The following is an 11,743-nucleotide window of genomic DNA, read 5'->3' as shown; positions in this document are numbered from 1 at the left end:
CATTGCGGGAATACAAAAGATGAGCGGAGCAGGGTTCCTGCCTTGGATGTCACAATCTGGGCTGGGGGAGATGGTCAGTGTACAAGTGCACTCTGCAGGAGGCACAGGCACAGTGCCTGGGGAAAGAGGGACAACTTGGCAGAAATGTTTTCATTTTCAGAGGATGGGGATACAGGGATGGAAGAAAGGCTGGAGCTGTCAGATTAAGGCATTTCCAGCAAAAGTTAAAGTACTGCCCGTGACTGCCCGAGTATCAGTATACTTGAGCAGGGCTCTGTATGACTGTTCACTCTAAGGTCCTAGCCCAGCCCCTCAGCCGTACCCACTCTTTCAGGTTCAAGTCCAGGACACACCCATGGTACTGGGGTTGGACCCAGAGCCTTCACGTTGAGCTACATGCCTGCCTTCCTTATTTTCTTTCTTTTTTTTTTTTTTTTTTAAGACATGGTTTCACTGAGTCACTAAATGGCCCCGGCTGGGCTCAAACTGGTGATCCTCCTGCTTCAACCTCCCAGTTTTTTGATTACAAGCACTGTCATTTGGACATAACACATTGGACAGCTAACCCAGCCTTAACCCTCCTGGCCTCCAGAAGAACAGGCTGGTCATCCCTACCATCCTGTATCTTTGGACCACTAACCCTTGGGCCTGAAGGGCAGTTTCTAGGCAGTCAGCAGTGATGAGGCTCTGTATCAGCAACACTTATTGAACATCATACTCATACACTGATTTTCCCAAAAGTTGTCTTCATTTACCAATGAAGAGAATTAGACCTCAGATTTATTCTGCCAGCTAATATTGCATGGGGGGGAAGGCTTGTTTTTGTTTTTTTGGTGGAACCGGGAATTGAACTCAGGTCCTTGCGCTTGCCATGGAAGCGCTTATCCCACTGAGCCATCTCCCCAGCCCCGGGAAGACTTTTTGAAACAGGGTTTCTCTTTGTTCGGCTGAATTCACAGTGACCCTCCTGCCTCAGCCTCCAGAGTGCTGGGATTACAAGTGTAGACCACCACACTCAGCTTTTGCTGGCTAATAGTTATTCAGTCTGTCAAGTTAATGTATTTGCGCTACTTCAAAGCTGTTAAGTGATAAAGATAGAATTTGGACCCAGAGTTGCCTCATCTCTGTACTCTTGTGTAGATTCACAGGGGGATGAGTCAAAAGCTCTCAACCACAAAATACTATTTTAAAGGAAGCCACCGGTGGGGCCGGGGAGATGGCTCAGTGGAATAAGCACTTCCCTGGCAAGCACAAGGGCGTGAGTTCAATCCCCAGTTCTGCCAAAATAAATAAATAAAAATTTAAAAAATAAAGGAAGCCACCCTCTGGGGAGGCTGAGGCAGGAAGAGTGCTGAGAGTTGGCAGCTAGCCTGGGCTACATACCAAGACCTCATCTCAAAAATAAATAAAGCAAGCCACCCCGATGGGTACCACGCCAGCAAGTGGAAAATTTGCAGATTCCCGATCATTCCTCTTAGCCATGCTATGCTACATCATAGCCCCCCTATTTAAATATAAATTAGTATAAATTAGATGGAGTAAGGCTGGAGTGTAACTTAGTGGTAAAACCTAGCATAAGTGAGGCCCCAAGTCAGATCCCCAGCACCAAACAAAGGGAAAAAAGCAGGACAAGGTGGCACAATGGGTAGGCTGAAGCAGGAGCATCACAAAGAGGGGAGCCCGAGCAACTGAGCAACTTAGGGAGACCCTACCTTAGTTTACAAAGAAAAGGGACTGGGGATGTGGCTCCGCACTGCAGGGGCGGGCCTTACCTTTCAGTGATACTCACTGAGATGTTTATAGATGAAATGACCTGCCGGAGATTAGCTTCAAAAGATGGAGAGGACGTGGGTGAGACCAGCAGCTGCACGGTCATGACTGGGAATATTGCTGTTAACTTGGGGGCACCTCTGCTAGTTTCTACCCCTCCATGGAGATCATGTCCCCCATCAGCTTTACGTGGTGTGGGAGCGGCCACAGCCAGAGCCACTGTCCTGTGACTCGGCTTTGCAAGCAGCTCCAGAGGCAGCTATCCCGCAGTCCTGGCCGCTCTCTGCACGGCCTCTCCCACACCACCAATTTTGCCTGGCCTCTCAGCACTGGACACCTTGTCTCTGCCAGCTGTGTGAGATTCCTGCATCTGACAGCTCCACCATACTACACCACACCACCCCTTTTTTAAGTATTTATTTTTAATCTTTGCCACCATTTCCCCCTACGGGGGCACCATTCATTCCTAGTTAAGACAGAGTCTCGTGCTCCATTGCCCAGGCTGGGCTCAAATTATGAGTGTCCTGCCTCAGCCTCCCCCCAAAGCACTGGGATTCCAGGTATGTATCACCAGGCCTACACAATTCTGTCCTGTTCCCTCAGGATTCTTTTGCTTTTGTCTTTCTTTTGCTTTTTTTTTTTTTTTTTTTTTTTTTTTTTTTTTTTTTTTTTCTGTACTGGGGATTGAACTCAGGGCCCTGCACTTGTTATTCTACTGAGCCATCTCCCTAACTCCTCTTTTGTCTTTTTGAGACAGTCTTGCTATGCAGTTCAGGCTGGCCTTAAACTAACTTTGTAGCCCAGGTTGGTCTCAAACTTGCAATGATCCTCCTGCCCCAGCCTCCCGAGTGCTGGGATGCACCACCACGCCCTCAGGATTCTGCCAAAGCTGCCCTCAACACTGCCAAATGTTATGAAAATAATATCCTAACAGAAAACCTGAGTCTTGTTCTCCCCTTTCACTGTGCTAACCTCAGGGCAAGCACGTGTGCTCCTGGTGCCTCAGTTTCTCACCTCAAGTTTGAATTTGGGAGTAGAAATACAGGCCCTTTCTCCCTATAAAGCCCCCCCCCCTTTTTTTTTTTTTTTTGGCGAAACCGGGTATTGAACTCACGCCCTTGCCAGAGAAGCGCTTATTCCACTGAGCCATCTCCCCGGCCCCTATACAGCCCTTTTAAGGGCCAGGGAGATGGCTCAGCAGCATAAACACCTGCCTGACAAGTGCGAAGTCCTGAGTTCCAGCCCCAATACCAAAAATAAAAAAAATTAAGACCTTTTAGAGCCTGGCATGGTGGCACATGTCTGTAATCCCAGTACTTGGGAGGCTGAAGCAGGAAGAGTCCCTGGAGTTTAAGGCCAGCCTGGGCTACATAGTGAGATCCTGTCTCAAAACAAGACAAAGCAAAAGACCTTTTAGAGCTCAGCACATTGGCCTACCCTGTAATCCCTGCTACTCAAGAGCTGAGGCAGGAGTACCTCATTTGAGGCCAGCCTGGGCAACTCTGAATCTCAAAATGATGCACACCTGCAGTCCCACTCTCTAGGAGGCTGAGGTAGGAGGCCTGCAAGTCCCAAAGCAGCTTGGACAATTTAGCAACTCACCAAGACCCTGTATCAAAATTAAAAAATAGGATTAGGCATGTAGCTCAGCGGCACAGCATTTGCCTAGCTTTTGGAAGATCCTCTGTTGAGCCCCAGCACACACCCCCCCCCAAAAAAAAAAAAAAAAAAAAGACTGTGGGCATAGTTCAGTGTGAAGACCCTGGGTTCAATCTCCACTGTTGAAAACAACTTTTTTTTTTTTTTTTTTTTGGCAAAACCGGGGATTGAACTCAGGCCCTCGCACTTGCCAGGGAAGCGCTTATTCCACTGAGCCATCTCCCCAGCCCCTGAAAACATCTTTTTAAAGGGCTGGAGATGAAGCTCAGTGCTGGGTCCAGTCCAGGCCCTGCACCCACTCGGCGTGGGCCAGGGGGCCTCTGAGGTAGCCAGCCCCGCTCAAGTTCCGGCCCAGAAGTGTCTGCCCCCGGCTGGGGTAGGGGCTACACGGCCGGAGTTCCGGCCCCAGACACAGCCTTATTTTAGAGCAACAGGAAAAACAGAAGTCTGTGGTTCCCACAGCCTCCTGCCGCCGGAAGCGGGACAGCCCCGGGCACAAGGTCCTGGGCGCCGGTGCACCCTGCCCGGAGGAGCAAGGCCAGAGCGCGCAGTCTGAACCTTAGGAGCCAAAAAGGACCCTTTCTTCCCACTCTTGCCCCCCACATTCTGCCCCTGGTTCCTCCAGCCGGGAACCCACCCTGCACGGAGGGCTGTGGGACAGCGGGGAAGAGGTGCTGGGACAGAGGCAAGGGCAGCCAGGGGTCAGCTTGCTGCCCTGCTCCACTGCATTGTTCAGCTATTTCCTCCCCTGGAAGTGGGGGTGAGGGCGACGGGGTGCTGGGCAGCTTCGCGGTTCCCACGGCCGCCTGCCACGCCTGCCCTTCCGGCCCGCTGCATGGAAAGACCTTGGGCGGCCAGGCGCCTGTGCGCATGCCTGTGTGCGGGTCCCACGGCCAGGTCCACACAGCGGTTCTCTATGGACAGTCATCACGCCCTCCTTCTGGGCAGTGTCCCTGGAGGGCAGTGCTGGGGCCTCAGCACCGCTCCCCGAGAGGCCCTGGCTCCCAGGGGACCCACCACAAAGCAACTTGTGTGGACCCAGGGGCAAGGCCTCTGCAGCCTCCTGCGAAGCTCTCCAGACACAGCTGTTCCCAGCTGGGTGCAGGACCCGTGGGAACCGGACATGGGCGTGGAGTTAGATTCCCACAGGCGTCTATTTAAACAGCAGACGCTGCCACGGTCACCAGCACTTAGGTCTTGGAACAGAGCACCAACCCGGGGACCATGCAAGCTCAGGGGCTACCTCCAGTGACACCTGACCCGGAGCCTAGATTGCCAGCCACAGGCCAAGTGGCTGTGTACACCAGTCTGGAGTGGCAAGTGTAGCGGTTCAAGATGCTTTCCTTCCTTTCCTACCCTTTTCTTCTGTGTCCCTGGAGACTGAACCCCACACCTGTGCCTTGCACTACTGCCCTCTTTTTCTTCTTCTGAGACAAAGCCTCCTAAGTTGCCCAGGCTGGCCCGGGAACAGCTGGTATTACAGGCGTTAAGCACCCCACTCAGGTAGAGTTTTCAGTCAAGATGGAGAGATTTCCACAAAAATCCCGTTATTTACAGTTTGAAAAATCCAAATGGCCAACACTGATGCACATTCACACTCGGGTGATTTATGCCATCACTGGGAGCTCCACACTGTCCCTCCCATGCTGCCTGGCAGAGTGTGACACACACCCCCCCAACTTTCCCCTGCATCTCAATGGACTCTGACAGCCTGCTTTCAGGTCCCTGGCTAGCAAACCTCCACTCTCCAACACTGTGACCAGGTAGGCGGGGTGGCACCCTCCCCCACCGCACCCCTAGGAAGCCTTCAGCTTTCTGAGGAAGAGAGGGGGCTCCCTGCAGTGGTCAAGTTTATGACGGGTGGGTGTCTGGGCCCGCCATTTGCATATCTTACATTCCCAGGAGGTCTTCCAGAAGATTCCCTGGTTTCAGCCTTCACCTTCAAATAGCACTTTCCAGGAACTTCTTAGGTCATAGTCTGGGGTCTTAAGAGGGCTCCCAGCTATGTGCTGAGACCCACACCCCCCCCCATAACAGTACCACTGTGGTTTTTGTTTTTGTTTTGAGACAGTTTTGCTATGTAGGGGCCGGGGAGATGGCTCAGTGGAATAAGCACTTCCCTGGCAAGCACAAGGGCCTGAGTTCAATCCCTGGTTCCCCACGCCCCCCCCCAAAAAAAAAAAAGTTTTGCTACATAGCCCAGGCTGGCCTCAACTTGCAGCAGTCCTCCTGCCTGTCTCCAAAGTGCTGGGATAACAGGCATGCGCCACCATACCTGGCACACTTCGGTTTTTCTGTAAACCTGCTTGTGACTTATTCCTGCAGTAGTGTGGACTCCAAAAGTTTTCTGAGGCTCCCTGGGATTCTTGGCCTGAACAGTGTAGATACAGCTTCCAGTTTCCAATCAGATGAACAAACGCTCAAGGCTGGTAACACCACAGACGCCCACAGAGCCCCAGAAACCAGCAGCCAGCACCCACCAGAGGGAACCTACAGTGTCCAACCCAAGCTGGCATCCGGGGTGGTGGCCTGTGGCACCAGAGACCAGCAGCTGGCTGTGTCAACTCTTGGCTGCCAGCACTCCCAGGTGTCATCTGGGGACATCAGCACTGCTAGCAGAGCTGCACTTTGCCGATTCTCCTTGTCCATCTGCACTGAGCCAAAGAACCTTGGGCTGACTGGCCACAAGTATGTGGGGACCTCCCTGTCCTCCCAGGACAGCAGGTGCCCCGTGTGAAGGAGGGCTGCTCCCTTGGTAAACAGCATGGGCTAGGCAGGCATCAGGGTGCGTTGTATTCCAGCACTCTAGGAGGCCGAGGCAGGAGCATGCTAAATCTGAGTTCAACCTGGCCATTTAGCAGTTAAAGGGGGCCAGGGAGATGGCTCAGTAGAATATGCGCTTGCCTGGCAAGGGCAAGGGCCTGCCTGAGTTCAATCCCCAGTTCCACCAAAAATAAAAATAAAGCTTTGTAGCAGTTAAGGGCTAGGGTTAGGGCTGGGGCTGAGGGTGTCACTCACATAAAAGCCCTGGCTTCAATCCCCAAAGAAAAGGGACACAAGCATCTGAGGGCCACTTGTTTTTCCCCAGCAGGGTGTCCATAAGCAAACGAGGATGGGATCTGGTGACCTCACACCACCTCTGCTGTACTCTGCTCCTCCTCCAGCAAGGGCTTTGTAGCAAAATAACCCCCAAACCCCTGCTCTCAGTTCCTCAGTAAGCACACTACTGCGCTGAGCTGAGGCTGGCTGGCAGCGGGTGCTGGTCTGGCATACATGCGACCCCGAGTTCTGTCCCTGGGCCACCAAAACAAGTCCAGTGGCCATGGCCACCTCATCTTCCGGCCCCAGATACCACTGAGTGGTGATACAGAGCCGCCTCAGCTTAGGGTCTCTCCTCCACAGAGTCCCCCAGCACACACCTGCGGACACGTACAAATATATGCCCAGCAGCTGAGGCCACGCTGAGACCCAAGACTCTGGGAGAGGTGGACAGGGAACCCGAAGTGGGCTGATGGTCCCAGGCCCACCCACGAAGACGTCATGACTTACACCTGAAAATTCCAATCACGCATAACAGACCAAATTACAATTAATAACAAGCACAAGGGCTGCAGAAATAGCTCAGTAGTCTAAGCATGTGCCTGGCAGGCGCAAGGTTCCGAGTTCAATCCCCGGTACCACATGCTGAGCTGGCAGGAGTACTGCAGGCCACCAAAACCAGGTGTGGTGGTACATACATGTAATCCAGGCTCTGCGGAAAGTGCGACAGGAGAATCACTAGGAGTCCAAACAGTAACCAGACCCTGTACCAAAAGAATAAAAAATAACAAGCACAAATGCCTCAGCCCGGTACCCCTCAGCATGAGCCCCAGCATCTTTCCGTTCATCTCAGGATCAAGGGTACTGACAGCCTCACACAGCCAGACACCCACCTCTCCCCCCTCCTACCCACAATGCCTTTCTTCCCCTCGCCAGCAGGCCTCCTGCAGCCTAGCTCTCCGGGTGGTGGCCCATCAACAATTTGGCTGGTCCTCCCTCCTCCTCTCTGGAGTCTTCACAATCAGTGCTCCTGGGGAAACTTCTTCCAAAAATAACATTCCCAAACCAGGTGTGGTGGCGCAGGCCCAATTGCAACACTCAGGAGGCTGAGGAAGATCACTAGTTCGAGGCCAGCCTGGGCTATACAGAACAAAAACACAACAAAGAAGTATTTTCAGCGAGTCCGGAGGGCAGAGCCGAGGATTCGACCCAGGGCCTTCAGACTGAGCTATCTCTCCAGCCTTTTTTAATTTTTGATACAGGGTCTCACTAAGTTGCCAAACTGCCCAGACTGAGCTCAAACTTGGGGTTCTCCTGCCTCAGCCTCCAAGAGTGCTAAGATTATACCTGTGCGCTTATTAACAGTGACTTTCTGGCAGTTGACTCCCTTGCAGCCCTGCCCAGTGACCCTTAGAAAAGCCTTTTGTGCCCCCATCTGGGCCCCAAACACCCCTGCGGAGCCTTCCTCCAGCAGGCTATGCCATCCCCTCCATGGGACTGCATATCTCAGACACGTGGAAGCCACCAAGAGGCTGCAGTAACGTTTTTTTGTTTGTTGTTTTTTTTTTGTGGAACTGAGGATTGAACTCAGGCCCTTGCACTTGCCAAGGAAGCACTTATTCCACTGAGCCATCTCCCCAGCCCCATAAAAGGCTGGTAGCAAGAGGTGCAGAACCTTAGTATTTATTTTTATTTATTTATTTATTTATTTTTGCAGAACCGGGGATTGAACTCAGGTCCTTGTGTTTGCTAGGCAAGCACTTATTCCACTGAGCCATCTCCCCAGCCCCTGCAGTAATGGTTTTATATCTCTGTGTTGTAGTCTCTCTGAGGTCAGAAACAGTACCTTTAAATGTCTGTCTCCTTTCGTGTCCTACTGAGAATGGCACCAGGGCCTGGCTGAGGCTGCGCACTCTCACACTAGGCTGCCCTTTTCGTTTTTGAGTCAGAATCTTGCTGAGTTGCCTGGGCTGGCCCCAAACTTGCAAGCTTCTGCCTCAGCCTCCTGAGGATGGATGTAGGTTCTGTATGTGGCTGAACTATGAGCAAGGACATTCAGAAAATACCAGTGCTGGCTGAACTGGTCACTTTCTCTGTGTGCTCCGTCTTATGTGTGTGAACTAGGGCTGAAAGCCTTGCACCTCTAATCCCATTTGTGCTGGAGATACAGACTTCAGACTTCGGGCCTCTTTGCCTCCTTCCCATGTGACAGGGTTCCGCCTCTTCTCACAGCACTGCTAGGCACTGGGTCCAGCTGTGTGTAGTGAGGAGCTCTTGAAGGGTCCCTGTAACAGCTGGGTGGCTGGGGCCAGCAGGGGTAGAGTAGGGATGAAGCAAAGGGCAGGAAGACCATAGAAAGTTGCTCAGAAACAGGATAGTGCTGCACACCTCTAATCCCAGCACTCAGGAGGCTGAGGCAGGAGGATCACCGTGAGTTCAAGGCCAGCCTGAACTACTACAAAGTGAGACCCAGTCTCAAATAAGCAAAAAAAGAAAATTGCTTCTAAGACCCCAATCCAGAGATGAGGCCATGGTGCCCACTGGCTGTGTTACAGGGAGTGGTGACCCACACCACACCTCCAGAGAGGGACTCTGGCTGCCTAACCCCCCCACCCCCACCCCCAGCCAGGCAACACTGAAGCCAACCCTCCCGCCTCCAGCCAGAACAATCCTTTAGGCTAACAACCCTGCCCCCTGTGGCAACTGGTGACACTGCACACCTAAGTAGGGCTGTCAAGAAGCCGATTCTGGTTCCTCCTCCGACACCTGGATTGAAGGGGGCCGAGCTCACCCCACCTTCACATCTGGTTCAATGCAGGGAGAGAAGGGAACCGTAGGATAGGGTGGGAATAACTGAGCACCGGGGGCAGATTTTTGTGCCCAGACTCACTGCACAGAGTAAAAACTAGGGAGCACCTCAGATGCAAACACACAGCGCCACAAGCACACCGGCCACACTTCGCCCAATCGGTGGTTGTCGATGTCTGGAACCAGGACTGAGTTTAAAAATGTTAAGCTAAAAAAAAGTCAAGCGGGCTGGTGAGATGGCTCAGTGGTCTAAAGCACCTACTTAGAACAAGCTTAGTAAAGCACAGGGACCGCGGTTCAATCCCCCAGCACCATATGCCAGCCAGCCCCGCCCCCTGGTGGGCTGAGCTGGCCACACACACAGAAAATAAATTTTTTTAAAAAGTCAAGCTGCCCTCTGTGGCCCTCACCCACAGCGCAGCAGTTGGTGGAGTCAGGCTGGCACCCACACCCCACCACTGTCACCCAGGCCCCTTCCTGCAGCCCCCTGTAACTCAGCAAGCCCAGCACCATGTGGGTACAGTGGGGCCAAGCAGCAGCAGGACCATGCCGTGCTTACGCAGGGCTGGAGGAGACACCTGCATCCTCCGGCAGCTGCTCCAAGCCCCTCAGAGACAGGCAGTTCTGAGCACGAGGCAGCTCCCTGCACCCTCCACAATGCACCCAGTGCCCCCCCTTCACCTCCACTGACAGGTTCCCACACGGACCCCTGTCCTGCACAGGAATGGGGTGTAAGCTGAGCTCAAGGACCTTCCTGTTTCCAGACCTGACATCAGTGCCTGGCAGTGCTGGCTGACTGAGTGGCACTGGGAACTAGGCTCTGAGAGTGACAGTGACAGTCCAGGGGTCCCTTCTGGTCACTCCTTCGGGGATGGGGTCCCTGCCCCATGAGAAACATCAGCTCTTAAGATACTAAGGATGGTTTTGACACTCAGAGCCACTTCTGGCTGGTCACTGCGATGTCCAGGTGTTTCATTAGTGGCCTGGACGGGCCTAGAAGTGACCAATTTGATCTTCCATGACACTGTGTCAGGACAGCCAAACTGTGTCAGATGTTCAAACCCCAATCAGCCTCGGCGCATCTCTGCTCTTAGGTCAGCAGGGTGCTGAAAGACATCTCCGGGTTTTCTTGGGGCGGGGCTTTTTGAGACAGGGTTTCACTGCAGTGCAGTTCAGGCTAGCCTTGAGCTTGCTTTGTAGTTCAGGCTGATCGCCACCTGCCACCTCGCGACGATCCTCCGGCCTCAGCCTTCCAGGTGTTGGAATTACAGGCATGCGCCGCCACACCTGGCTCCTGAACGCCATCTCTGGACCAGCTTTGTGCCCAGCAGCAGCAGGCAGCTTCCGGCTCCATGTAGGCTGTGATCTGTGGGAAGACCTGCGGTGCTCCGTGATAGGCGGCATAGCCGGCCTGACTCGGCCTCGGAACGTGAGCGGGCGGGAAACGCCCAGGCAGCCCGGGACACAGCCCCAGCCACCTCGTGGAGGAGCGAAGCGACTGGACAGCGGCCATCGGCAGCTCCAGACACCAGAGGGCGCCCGAACGCCGTGGCCAGCTGCTTCCAGGGCCTCCCTGCGCAGGGCTGTCACGGGGGAGGGGGTGGGGAGGGGGGTGATCGATGGTGGGGGGACATTCTGATCCCCCAGGCGCCCCTAGAGACATATCTGGAAGTGAGACCCTCAGTGGGTGCCCCTGAGGCTTCCTGGGACAAGGATGTGCTGTGCAGTCAAATGGGACACCTAGGGGGCACCAGCAAGTCTGGAGTGGAAGGCCATGGACGAGGGGCCCGCGAGCCGGAGTGGGTTCCTGAAGGGGCTCTAGAGCAGTGGGAGTTCTCTGAAGCCGCCTACGGGACTGTTTTGGCCCATCCACCTGGCAGCCATGGACAGGAGTGATGTAAATTGATAGGGCTGAGGGGCTGGGGAAATAGCTCCGTTGAATAAGTGCTTGCCTGGCAAGTGCAAGGGCCTGAGTTCAATCCCCAGTTCCGAAAATAAATAAATAAACTGATAGGGCTGGGCTGGGGAGATAGCTCAGCTGTATTGAGGGGGGGAGAGGAGAGAGTGAGAGAGAAGGGAGAGAGAACAAAGTCAGTGTAAATAAATATGCAGGAGGTCCCAGAATCAATGATGATCACTGCTTTGCAGACTTTACGTATTTTTTGAACAGAGCCCAGGCTGGCCTGGAACTTGCCATCCTCCTGCCCCAGCTTCCCAAGGGCTGGGATTACTGGTATGCAGTGTTCCCCTTTGCCCTTTTCCAAGTCTCTTTCCCTGTGACATGTGCTAGTTTCCAGCAGGGTCACCCCTGGTCCTGGGACCAGGGACCAACGGAGCCTAAATCTGGGAGACCCTCTTGCCAAAGGTCAAAAGCTGAGCTTGTGCTGCCTGGGGCGACACAGTCACCTTGGGCAAAGGGGAATCAGGCATAGAACAGCTGCCACCATCCTTCCCTTCCCGGTGACTT

Source organism: Octodon degus, unplaced genomic scaffold (genome assembly GCF_000260255.1).
Source record: "Octodon degus isolate 3935 unplaced genomic scaffold, OctDeg1.0 scaffold00026, whole genome shotgun sequence".
NCBI lineage: Eukaryota > Metazoa > Chordata > Mammalia > Rodentia > Octodontidae > Octodon > Octodon degus.
The sequence above is the reverse complement of the archived record's forward strand: the minus strand, read 5'-3'. Positions refer to the sequence as shown.